The following is a 13,699-nucleotide window of genomic DNA, read 5'->3' as shown; positions in this document are numbered from 1 at the left end:
CCACACAAACTTGGTGGGTTTCACAGCTCCTAGAAAGGCTCTCCGACAAGGTGGGTTATTTTTATTTTGCTAATGCACATTCACGAGGCAGTCCAGGAGCAAGTGAGATTCTTTACGGTCCCCAACTAAATCAATTTATAAGTACATCTACACGTCAGAGGGGACGTGCAAAGAACCTTAACTGCTGTATAGGAAGATAATTTATTATTGATTTTTTTTTCCAACTCTTTTTTAAAGGCCACTACAATTCACTGGCTCCTCAGTTCCTTTCTGCAACGAAAATGATCTATACCACACCAGTGCTGCACACCTGTGGCAAAGGGTAAGGCGGTAGGAGCCAGGAGTGTCCGGCTTCCCGATGACTTAAAGAGAAATAAAGAATGACTATCCCCACGTTTAAAAACAAGGAGGACAGATCATCTGCCAGCTCTGCCCTGTTGGGAAACACCTTAAAAAATTAAGTACAAATGATAGGTTGTTTAAATATGCATGTTAAATTAGCTCTTACCTAATAAAACAGGTAATTCCCTTAATTTTACTGGGAAAAAATTACCGTAAATTTTATGTTTTTCTTTTGGCCTCAAAGAGTCAAATATCCAGTTGGCAAGTAATTAGATGGCCATGCCCACAGCTCAGGGCTGGAGGAAGTTAGAAAAAGACGGTGACGCAAAATCTGTATCCTGCAAACTTTGCTAGGAGCGCTCTTGCTATTGATTCTGGTCTCTTTCCTCTGGTTCTGTAGGGAGCACATGCTGGTGTGTGAAATTCCTAATTTCAGCAGCAGTTTCAACAAAACATGCTTCCTTTTCAGTGGTGAGAATCAGAGCCATGTACCACTAGGACTGCAGTTGTAAATTTCACCTACCACGGGGTTACTTCACATCTACTCTTGATCTTGTTCAAGTCAAATGAAAACCATCTCTGTCATCAGAATACTGCTAGGATTTACAGTAATATGCAATATGCATAGAAATACATACTTACACATACAGTAATAAAATATGCAATAGTATGATAGCATTACTGAGGACTGCTAGAATGGATAATTATCTTAAAATGATTGTGTTATGACGATAATAACAAAAGTTTCGGAAATACGTTACAATCTATCTGGGCAGAAAACCTACCACAATTTCCCATAGTTCCCGCTCTGACACCCCATGTAGCCCCCCCTCTGTCAGGGTTGCTCTTATTTCCCGTGTTTTTGGTAAACTTGTTAAAGGCTAACACTCCAACAAAGAAATTATCTGTTTCCTCGCTTAAGTTGAAGAACTTTTAAATTCCAGTGCTTCCACAGGTAAATAACGATTCCAATATTCTTGAAATCAGAGTATCTGAGTTTGAATCCTAGATCCACCACTTTATAGGTTTTTATCTTGGATCTGCCACTTTATTTTAGTGTCCTAATCTATGAAATGATAACAGTAAAAAAAAACTACGGTTCAGATATTTTTGAAGATTAAATAAGGTAAAGTATAGGAAATGTTGTGGGAATCACACAGCATTGTACAAATACTAATTACTAGTATATTGGCATTTAATATCTTACTTACTAGATGGTTCTATTCTGGCCAACCAAACCTTCTGGAAATTGTAACACACCTGTCCACAAAGACAAAGCAGGGGAGGGTCTCTCTATATCAAGGAAAATACCATCAAAGATGTGCATTTGGCTCAGAGAAATGTGGGTACACCCAGAGTCTGCTGAAAAAAAGAGGATGACTTGTATAATTCATCTGGTTTCTAAGGATAATTCTGGTAATATTGATTAAGAGAGCAGATGTAGAATCAGGATTTTCATGACCTGTGAAAATGGTTATCCCAGAGGATGGGGACAGAAGTAGTCTCCAACCTGCTGACATTTGTACCCACTTTATGGTCACTCCCACAAATGTGGGTCAAGTGTCTATACTCCTTGCTCACACCGTTCCAAAACTTGTGCACCTCCCATCCCCTCTCTGCAGTTCAAGAGGATGACTGCAGCAATTACTAGATTTTTTTTCTGTCTTTCCATGAAATTGCTGCCAATAGCAACCAAATACATAATTGGTTTTCCTATTTAAAAAAACAATTTGTCTGTAAAGCTCCCTCCCCACTCCCTGCCAGCTATCACTCACTTCATGTGTCTCCTTACCTTCAAAATAAAATTTGAAATTATTTTTGTGCTGCATATCTCCAATTTTTTCTTTTCTTCCTTCTTTTTTGAGGTAAAATTGACATATAACCTGTTTGGACATGACTACAACATGATTCATTATTTGTATACATTGTGAAATGGTCACCACAGTAAGTCTAGTTAACATCTGTCACCATACTTGTTGCAAAAAATTTTTTCTCTTGTGTGGACTTTTATGATCTACTCTCCTAGCAATTTTTCAACGTGCCATACAGAAAATTCTTTATTTTATAGATTTTATATTTCATTCTTTATTTTGCAGCTGAAAGTTGTATGTGTTATCCTCTGTACCCATTTCACACCCTCCCCATACCGCCCCCCCCCCACCTCTGGTGACCACCGTTCTGATCTCTGTACTCTGAGCTTGGTTTTTGTGTTTGTTTTAGATTTCACATAAAATTAGGCCATGTGGTAATTTGTCATTCTCTGACTTCATTTAGCATAATGTCCTCAAAGTCTGTCCATGTGGTCACAAAAGGCAAGATTTTATTTCTTTATGTGGATGAAAATAGTCCTTCATATACCTAACCAACATCTTTTTTATCCATTCATCCATCATTGGACACTTAGGCTGTTTCCCTATCTCTGCTGTTATAAATAATGTTGGAATTAACATGGGGGTGAATATATCTTTTGGTTTACTATTTTCATTTTCTTTGGACAAATACCCAGAAATGGAATTGGTGAATCACATGGTAGTTCTATTTTTAATTTTTGAGGAACCTCCATATTGTTTTCCATAGTGGCTGCACCAATTTACATTCCCACAATCAGTGCACAAGGATCCGTGGCAGCACTTGTTATTTCGTCTTTTTGATACTAGCCATTCTGACAGGTGTGAGGTGATCTCTCATTGTGATGTTAATCTGCATTTCCCTGAGGATTAGTGATGTTGAGCATCTTTCCATGGGCTTGTTGGCCATCTGTAGATTGTCTTTGGAAAAAGGTCTATTCCGTTCTTCACATTTTATTAAATCGATTTTTTTTTTTTTTTTTTTTTTTTTTTGCTATTGAGTTGTAGGAGTTCATACATTTTGGGTATTAGCCCCTTATCACATATATGACTTCCAAATATTTTCTCTTATTCAGTAGGTTGCCTCTTCATTTTGTTTGTGGTTTCCTTCTCTGTGCAGAAGATTTTTAGTTTGGTGCAGTCCCACTTGCTTATTTTTGCTTTTGTTGCCTTTGTTTTTGGAATCAGATCCTAAAGATCATGGCCAAGACAGATGTCAAGGAGCTCACTCCCTATGCTTTTCTCTAGGAATTTTAAGGTTTTAAGTCTTAAATTCAAGTGTTTAATCCATTTTGAATTAGTTTTTGTGTGTAGTACAGGTTAGTGGTCCAGTTTCATTCTTTTGCCTGGGGCTATCCAGTTTTCCCAACACCATTTATTGAAGATGACCTATTCCCATTGTATATTCTTGACTCCTTTGTCATAAGTTAATCAACCAGATAACCATGGATTTATTACTGGACTCTCTGTTCTATTTCACTGATCTATGTGTCTATTCTTAGGGCAACATCATACTGGTTTGAGGACTATAGCTTCGAAATACAGTTTGAAATCATGAAGTGGGATGCCTCCAGCTTTGTTGTTAAGATTGCTTTTGTTTTTCATGGTCTTTTGTGGTTCCACATACATTTTAGGATTGTTTGTTCTAGTTCTGTGAAAAATGCCATTCATATTTCATAAGGCTTGCATTGAATCTGTGGATTGCTGTAGATAATATGGCCATTATAACAATACCAATACTTCTACGAGCATAGAATATCTTTGCATTTATTTGTTCATTCTTTTTATCAGTTATATAATTTTCAGGGTACAGGTCTTTTACTTCCTGGCTAAATTTATTCCTGGATATTTTATTCTTTTTGATGTACCTGTACATGGGTTTGTTGTCTTAATTTCTCTTTCTGATATTCATTATTAGTGTACAGAAACTTATATATATCGATAGTGTATTTTACAACTTTATTTCTGTATTAGTTCCGACAGATTTTTAGTGCAACCTTCAGGGTTTCCTATATATAATACATCATCTGCAATTAGTGACAGATTTACTTCTCACGTCCCAATTTGGTTTCCTTTTATTTCTTTTTCCTACCTAATTGCTCGGGTTAGCATTTACAATACTGTGTTTAATAGAAGTGGCCAGAGTGGACATCCTTGTCCTGTTTCTGGTCTTAAAAGTTTTCAGCCTTTCAGCTTTGAGGATGATATTACCTGTGGGCTTGTCACTTATGATCTTTATCTATACCTGTTTTGATGAGATTTTTTTTTTTTATCAAAAATGTATGTTGAATTTTGTCCAGTCCTTTTTCTTCATCTGATGGAATGATCATATGATTCTTATCCTACATTTTGTTAATGTGGTATATCACAGTGATTGATTTAGGGATGTTGAACCATCCTTGCCTCCCTGGAATAAATCCTACTTGATTATGGTGTAAGATCTTTTCAGCGTTTTATTCAATTCACTTTGCCAGTATTTTGGTGAAGATTTTTGCATCTATGTTCAGGGTTGTTGGGCTGTAATTTTCTTTTTTTGTGTGATATCTTTCTCAAATTTTGGTATCAGAGTAATTGTGGCATTGTAAAATGAATTTGGAAGTGTTCTCTCCTTTTCTATATTTTTGGAAGAGTTGAAGAAGGTTGGAATTACTTCATTGAATGTTTGCTAGAATTTTCCAGTGAAGCCATCTGGTCCTGGACTTGTTTGCTGGAAAATTTTTTTATTACTGATTCCATCTCCTTACTACTAATTGGTCTATTTCTTATGATTCAGTCTTGGAAAATTATATATTTCTAGGAATTTATCCATTTCCTCTAGGTTATCCAATTTGTTGGTGTATAATTGTTGATAGTAGTGTCTTATGATCCTTTGTATTTCCATGGTATATGTTGTAGTATCTCCATTTTCATTGATTATTTTATTGAGTTTTGTTTTGTTCTTGGTGAGTTCAGTGAAAGGCTTGTCAATTTTGTTTATTTTCCCAAACACACTCTTGGTTCCATTCATCTTTTCTATTGGCTTTTTAGTCTCTGTTTCATTTATTTCTGTTCTGGTCTTCGTTATTTCCTTATTTCTGCTACGTTTGGATTTTTGTTGTTATTTTTAGTTACTTGAGTTGTAAAGTCAGGTTTGAGATTTTTCTTTTTTCTTGATGTAGATATTTATCACTATGAACTTCCCTCTTAGATCTGTTCTTACTGTATTCTATAAATTTTGGTATGTTCTATTTCCATTTTCATGTATTTCAAGGTATTTTTAAAATTTCTCTTTTGATTTCTTCCTTGACACATTAGTTGCTCAGTAGCATGTTGTTTACCGTGTACATATTTGTGAATTTTCCAATTTTCTTCTTGTAAATGATACTTGGTTTCATATCATTGTGGTTGAAAAAGATGCTTGATAGAATTCAAATCTTCTTTAATTTATGAAGACTTGCTCTGTGGCCTAACATGTGATCTGTCTTCAAGATGTTTCAGGTGAACTTGTGAAGAATGTGTATTCTGCTTTTTGATGGAATGGTCAGTATATGTCTGTTAAGTCCATCTGGTGTAATGGGTCATTTAAGGCTTCTATTTCCCTATTGAGTTTCTGTCTGGATGATTGATCCATTGATTTAACAAGGGGTTTTAAAGTCCCCTACTTTTGTACTATTGCTGTCTGTTTCTCCCTTTAGTCTGTTAGTGGTTGCTTATATATTTAGGGGCTCCTATTTCAAGGGCATAACTATTTACAAATATTAAACCCTTTTGTTGGATTCGACACCCTTATCATTATGTAATGCCTTTCTCTGTCTCTTAATAGAGCCTTTGTTTTAAAGTCTATTTTGTGTGGTAGCAATATTGCTACCCCAGCTATCTTTTGGTTTCCATTTGTGTGGAACATCTTTTACATGCCTTCATTTCAGATGGGTGTGCCTTTAGATCTGAAATGAGTCTTGTAGGCAGCATGTAGGTGGGTCTTTTTTTCTCATCCATTTGGCCACTTGGTTTCTTGATATTAAGTACTTACTGATAGTTAGTTATTGCCAGTTTGTTAATTGTCTTCTGGCTGTTGGGCACTTCACCTCTGTTCCTTTCTTCTTCTCTTCCTTTCTTCCTTTGTGGTTTGATGACTTTCTTTAGTGGTATCTTTAGATTCCTTTCTCATTCTCTTTTGTGTATCTAGTACAGGTGTTTGCTTTGTGGTTGCCATGAGGCGTACATGCAACAATCTGTATCGGTAACATTTTATTTTAAGTTGCTAACAGCTTAAGTTTGAACACACTATGAAGTTCTGTATGTTTATTCCATTTCTCTTCTTACCTTCACAATGAGACATGTAATATTTCTTTATACTGGATATATACAATTTCTTTTATTCTAGTCTCTCTTAAGCCCATGCTATAAACTTTTCCCCCCACCAAACTATCATACTGCTCTTATTTTGCCAAAGATCTCCATATCATTAAACCTAACAACAGTTCTCAGTTCTTATGCCATAGGATTCTTTACCCAACTAATCACACCCTCCTCTTGGGTATCCTTGGGGTGCAAGGATACATACTCTCCTGATTTTCCACCTACTTCTTTGGCAGCTTCTTCTTAATCCATCTTGCTGGCTCCTATTCGTTGTTTTATTTTCTGCATACTGTAGTGTTCCAGAGCAATCCTTGGCCTCTTTATAATGTCACCCACTCTGATGGATTTAAATACCAATGAAATGCTGGTAACACCCTAATTTTTATCTCCAGCCTAGATTCACTGTCTCCTGAAATACAGGCGTGACTATTACATGGACTACTTGACAGTTCCATTTTTTTTCTTGGTCTTTGATTTTCAACACTGTGATGTGCCTGATTATAGATTTCTTTCATTTATTCTCCCTTCACCTTGTTGAATTTTTTGAATATTTGGATTAATTTTTTTTCATCAAGTTGGGAAGTTAGCCATTATTTTTCAAAAAAAAAAATTCTATTCCTTCCTCTCTCCCCTCTCCTTCTGGTCTGTAAATATATATATATTGGTACACTTGATGTGGTCCCTCACATCTTGAGGCTCTGCTCATTTTTTTCAATCTTAGTTCTTTGTGTTCTTCAAACTGATTCATTTCTGTTTATTTCCTAGTTCATGGCTTCTCTTTTCATCCATCTTCCATCTGCTATGGATCCCCTCTACTTTATTTTTAAATTTATTAATTGCTCTTTTCAATGTCAATTTTGTTTGGTTCTGTTTTTCAAAATACTTGATATCTTCTTACTGACATTCTCTGTTGATTCATTATTGTCATGCTTTCCTTTAATTTTTTAAACATGATTTCCTTGAGTTATTTGCACACTTTTGTAATAGCCACCTTGAAGTCTTTGCTAAATCCCACATCTTTGGACAATCAGAGTGACCTCATTTTACTTGCTTGTTTGTTTCTGAGTCACACTTCACTTGTTCTCTGCATAGGTTATAATTGTTTTTGTTGAAAATTATGCATTTAAGAGAAAACATAGTACCAACTACAGATTCTGAATTCGTCCCTGAAGTTAATATTGTTGCTGGTTGTTTATATTTTTAATTTGTTTGTTTTATAACTTATTTGGTCTAAACTTGAGATCTCACTTGTTCTGTGTGGTCAGTGACCTCTCTCCTTGAGTTTTAAAATTTTGTTTTTATTTTTGTGTTTGGCCTCCTAGGGGTTGCCTTTTTGTTTTTTTGCATAGCTTAGTTGTCATCCGCTGAGTGGATTGAGGTGGTTTGCAAGCACTTTAAGCTAGTAAGGCTTCAGTTCTCTCCCAGTGGATAATGATCATCTGCAGGGCAGCACGTTAAAAGTTCAGTCTTCAAGATTGCCTTGATTTTATTCCCTGCTGGGTCCTTTTGCATTTCCTCTGTGTCTGAATTGAGATACAGAAAGGGAATTGAAGAGAGATTTATAAATATATATCATTTTGTCAGATTACCTGGAAATTTGCATTTTTGTACCTGTTGATATTCTAGAAGATGGAATGAGAGGAGAAAACTCTGGAGGCAAAAGTAGCATGTAAGAACATAGCCCTCCCACCCTCTCGTGAGAGGGGAAACTCCCTCAGGGCCCAAGCATCACACTTGCTATCTCCTCATGTATGTAGCACAGGAGAATAAAATGTGAAGATAGATAGCTTCTCCGTAAACATTTATGTTCTCATTGATAACAGTAATGATGAAAATAATGTGAAAATTCCCAGATGCATCGTGCTAAGTTAAGAGAAGAACTTTGTTTAGAAGAAAAGAATAAGAAAGGAAAACAAATCTTTAATGTTGGAAATAAACAGTTTGAATTGGTTCACACTGAACACACTGTAATTTGAGGTGGCAATTCTTTAATTAGGGATTATGAAGAAATAAAAAAATGCCAAGAATGTTTTTCAACCTTAACAAGGAAGCTGTTTAGGAAAGCCTTAAAAAACTGTATTTATACCTCAGACTGTACCACAAAAAGAGAATCTTTTCTAACCGCCCTTGGCAAAGCATATTTTAAAGTTGACATGTCTCACTGGACAGCATAAAGGGGCAAGTTCTTGGATTTAAATCGCCTCCCATTTGAAACCTCGTTTGTATGTAAGTGATAGATGTATGTATGTATGTTTTCAGTGAACTTATTTTATAAGTTCCTACTATGTGTACAAGTCACGCACTTTCCTTTGCATTAATCAGAGACTTTCACATGGCTTCCTTAGATATCAAACACGCCATGCCCAAGTTAGTAAAAGCCATCAAATGAAATCTCTCTGAAATAAAACATTTCACAGAGAGCTACTGTAGCCTTTCTAAAGATTTTAAATATGCATTGGCTTTTGCAAAGATAACTCTACAGGAATTTTAAAGAGACTTACAAATCAACTGTAAATTATTTTACTATGTTAGCTTTAAATCTAATGACATCCTTAGGACTATGACCATAACCTATTTCAGGGCACCTATGGATAGCATTTTCCATAATGATAGTCTCATTCTTGAGGCTGTTTCCAAGGACCACTTCTTTACTCACAGCTCTTTTTTGAAATGTGCAAAAGGCATAGAGACGACTTTATTTCAGATTTTTAAATTGCAAAGAAACCCCTTTGCTTTTGTGTGGTACTGCAAGCAATTTAGGTCTCGCTTCTCCAGTCCCCAGTGGTACATAAGCAATCCAGCTACCCTTCAAAGACATATCAATAACCATCTTCTTGGCAAAGTTGTATTGAACACATCTTTCTGCTGCAACGAAATGCAATCTGGTTTTGATGAGTATGTAAGATGGTGGACAGAAAGGTTAAAGTATCACTCAGTAACAAGTATTGGCCAAAAGGAAAAAAAGAAAGGGTATTTTAAACTCTGGTCTGAATACTATAAATTGGATAAGGGCTATGGGACTAAGGGAGTGGTAACCAGCCTCATAATAAAAGCAATAGATGAGTATAATTATCCAAAGCACATAAGCAGTAACATGACATACAGGGAATGAGATATAAATTTAGGGAATCTTGATTAATATTGGCCCAGTATTACAAAGCATAGCCATCAAGCATGAGCCAATGTAATTATGGTTTGCAAAACTATAATTTACTCAAATTTGAAAAGGCAGTAACACAGTATGACATAAAAATATGCAGACGCACCCACCGAAATAATCTTAGCACCTTAACCACTTATAAAGTGTATTTTAATTAATTTTGTGCATGCCCATATATTTGTAATCTATCTGAGATTTCTGTATGTGTGAGTCTGAAATAAGTTCAGTTCCAGCTGAGCGAGATGTCTGCTGAATGTTAATGAGACAGATTGTCTATTTTAATATGTGTTTTTGTATAAACTGATTATATTAAAGTATGTTGTAATTGAATTATTTTCTAGGCTATTATTTAGGAATCTATTTTTGAGCTCTGGTTTTTAGCAGACCAAGAGTGATCTTGAAGTATTTGAAATAACCTGGTTTATAAGAGAAAGAAGATCCTATTACCAGTAAAGGTTACTTGTGTAACAGGTAAAAATAAATTTCGTGGAGGATTTTATATTTCTCCTTGGAGGTTGTTTGCTCCATGCTTTTTCATTGCAGCAAAATTGATTCAGACTCAAACCAGGCACTCTCTTCAATCTACCAAGCGCCAAGCATTTTAAATTAGTTATATCTGTGGTCACATAAAAAGAAATCGTGTCATTAAAGTTCTTATTTTATTCACCTACCAAATTTTCCCACATGGGCAATATTCGGAATTATAAAACCATCTGCATACATATAATTGAAGCCAGTTTCCCACAATTGGCTCCCTTAATAGGTGAAAGTTGAGTTTGAAGCTAGTAAAATCGATTATATTTGCTTCTGGAGAAGCAACAGAGTTGTGGAGACCTTTCTAATTTCCTTCTTAGAATAATGTTTCTAATGTGTAGACTTCAAAACACATAAACATACCTAATATAAGAAAAAAGCCGAAGCGGTAATGCCCATAGGTGTTACTTAAGAAATACTTAACCATGTTCTGTTTACTTATAAGTACATGATAAATATTATTTCACTTAGTCTTTAGAGCACCGTTAGAATCTGTTTTTATGTAAGGAAATAGGTTTAGGGAAGTTTGATGACATATCTGGTTAAAGTAGATAGAGCCTGTTGTGAGAAAAAGAAAAAAATAAAAGACAAGCACATGTCAATTTTGAAAGGAATACTGATCAACTAATAAGGAAACTGTCCGACCTCAAGATATATCATGATCAGAAATTTTCAAACTGTTTTCTGCTGGCACTTAAGATGTCCCACAAAGCACTTGATTTAAACCTCTGTATGTTACATATGAATCCATATTAAAACTGTAAAAAGCATAGTTGATGACACAGTGTATATTAACATAGGGGTTGACTTGCACCTTGATTTTTAACTCATTTTTGGAAAAAAAAAACTTCATACTGGCAACATGTTTGGACTTGTTAGAAATGTGTCATTTATTGAGCAGTTTATAGCTCAGGACTGGCCCTTTTGAAATTTCAGTTCAAGGAACGTTTGTGCTAATAAAATTGGATATCCCATCCTCCGCTCCCATTCTTCATGCTACTCACATAATGCCCACAAAGGTTCCAGTAAGATCTGCCTGGAGAACAAGCCCATTCTATATAATAGTCTGCAGGCAAGCCCAAGAATGTTTCAGTGTTTACTCATCATGATACTCTGGATACTTTTATGTATTATTTACTGTTTGTACAGCTTGTAGTTTGGAATATATTTTGTGATATTTATATCTAAAAATAATAGCTAATATTTGTGAAGCCCTAAGAGTGTGTCTGTTTTACTGATAAGAAAGTGAGGTTTAAGTGATTGGCCCAAGGCTAGTCTCTCAGAAGAGTTAATATTTAAAGACCCGCAGTAGACTGCAGAACCCTTCTGACCCCTCCCGTCTCTCAAGGATAAGGAATGTGAACCCCTCTCAGTCTTAATGACTGCACTTTCAACAAAATAGTGCTGTCGTTCCACTTTGAAGCTACCGAATCAGTTTAATTAAAACGTTATCTACAGGTACATATGTAAATCATAAGAAAAGAAATTTGATATGCTGTGACTGTAAGTAATACTTAGAGCCACAAACTGAAAGCTTGTGTTCAGCATCCAAGAAGCCTCATTGTTCTGATTAATTGATTTTGGAGTGAGTAAATGTTTTCAATTTAACTCAGAAACTCAACATTATTTCTGATAAATGGCACCTTCACCTTTTTTAGACCTTGAGTTCCACATATGACTTCATTCAAGAAAATGATTCAGAGCTTAAGAACAGAATGAATCTAGTAGAAAGTGAAGAGGTTTTAGAATCCAAAGAGCTGGTGTTGAATCTCGGATTCCGTGGTGTTGGACATTTACATAATCACTCTAAACTGCAGGTTAGAATGGGAAAAAGAAAGGGGAGGAACTTTTATGAAGGGCTTATTTAGGCCATTTTCTTATTTAACGGGAGTGATAACATCTACTTGAGAGGATTGTTGCAAGAAATAAAGGAGAAGATGCATGAATGAAGGGCCTTCCACTCAGGTCCAGCAGCTCCCCCCTCCCCGGCCACCCAGAATCATCCACTCACGGTGGTTGGAATGTCTCCTGAGGAAAAGGACCAAGGCAGCACCCTGACTTCTAGGCATCTGCTGGTGATATTCTAACTCATGAGGCAGAGAGCCAGTGAGATCAACTCGGGGTGAAATCTGGGGATGGCTGGAGTTCAAAGGAAACCACAAGTCTGATCTTAGAAAGGGGAACACTTTGAAAGTGTTGGCCTCATCTCTGCCTTTCTGGGGGGGTGGGGGTGGGGGGAGGAATCAGGTTTGTTCATTGGAGCCAGGTAGACAACCAATGATCTGAAAAGTTTGGTTTTTTTAATAGAAAAGAACAAAAAATAGCACAAAATATAACTGCCTTAAAATGTTGGAAAACTTACAAACAGAAGAAGAATTGGACTTCTTCTGTTAATTTCCGAAAGATAGGTATAGACAGATTTTAGAAATTGGTTATAAAGATAGCTTTCAACTGAATACATAAAATCATTGTCTTACACTTAGATTCTTCAAAAGCAGAATGCATTAGAAATACTCATTTGTAATGACGTAAGGCTCTTGAGTTATTATTCAAATCCACAGACCAGGCTGACTTGCTGAAGTTAAATACAGTTACAAACATGTGAAAGATGCCTGTAGAGGAGTCAGAATGTATGCCTGATGACTGGAAAAGGGTAAATGAAGTCCCTTAAATGTATTTTTCAAAAGGAAAATGGCTGACATAGGAATAAAGGCCATTATTCATTGAAAGGCAGAATTCTATGGTGGTTTTGAGCCTAGGATTTAGAGTCCCCCAACTTGAAACCAGTCCTCGGTCTGCCAACACCATTTTTCATCAAACGGACTTGGAAGGAAGTAAATGTTTCACCATTGTCATTTTTCTCATCTATTAAATAGGAATAAGGATAAAATGAGAAAATACAGGTAAAAACATTGCAGTGTCTGGCACAGGGAAAACACCAAAAATCATTGAAAGTAGCAGAGAACGAAAGAAGGAAAAAGGCTCTGATACTGATCATCCTCGAAGTTTCTGATGTGTTTCCATATTACCAATTCTTCTTTAGACAGATGACATCATCCAAAACAGACTGACCATTCCTACTAGGATACACCTGCTTTAAAATTCTCTTCCATGCATGGAATATTGGATCAAAACTGGGGACTTATATAATGAAATAAAAATTATTTAAAAAATTCTCTTCCATGACTGGGAACAAAGTTTATGTCAGGCACTCTTCTAACCATGGTGTGATCGAAGGCAAATACATAACATTTGTCCATGTATAATTGAGGCCATATTCTAAGTAATCTTTCTTCTTGCCAGAAGAAGAAATAGAGATTTTTCTTTTTTTTTTTTTTTTTTTTAAAGATTTTATTTATTTATTTGACAGAGATAGAGACAGCCAGCGAGAGAGGGAACACAAGCAGGGGGAGTGGGAGAGGAAGAAGCAGGCTCATAGTGGAGGAGCCTGATGTGGGGCTCGATCCCAGAACGCCGG

The 13,699-nt window shown here is 35.9% G+C and overlaps 1 protein-coding gene across 10 annotated transcripts in view; it reads left to right on the top strand.

Annotated features, from left to right (window-relative positions):
* The window catches only part of ZNF608 (zinc finger protein 608), a 745,410-nt gene that overhangs the window by 667,129 nt on the left and 64,582 nt on the right, over positions 1-13,699 (top strand). The window lies entirely within an intron of this gene.

Source organism: Ursus arctos, unplaced genomic scaffold (genome assembly GCF_023065955.2).
Source record: "Ursus arctos isolate Adak ecotype North America unplaced genomic scaffold, UrsArc2.0 scaffold_5, whole genome shotgun sequence".
Taxonomy (NCBI): domain Eukaryota; kingdom Metazoa; phylum Chordata; class Mammalia; order Carnivora; family Ursidae; genus Ursus; species Ursus arctos.
This window is presented reverse-complemented; position numbering and strand designations above follow the sequence as displayed.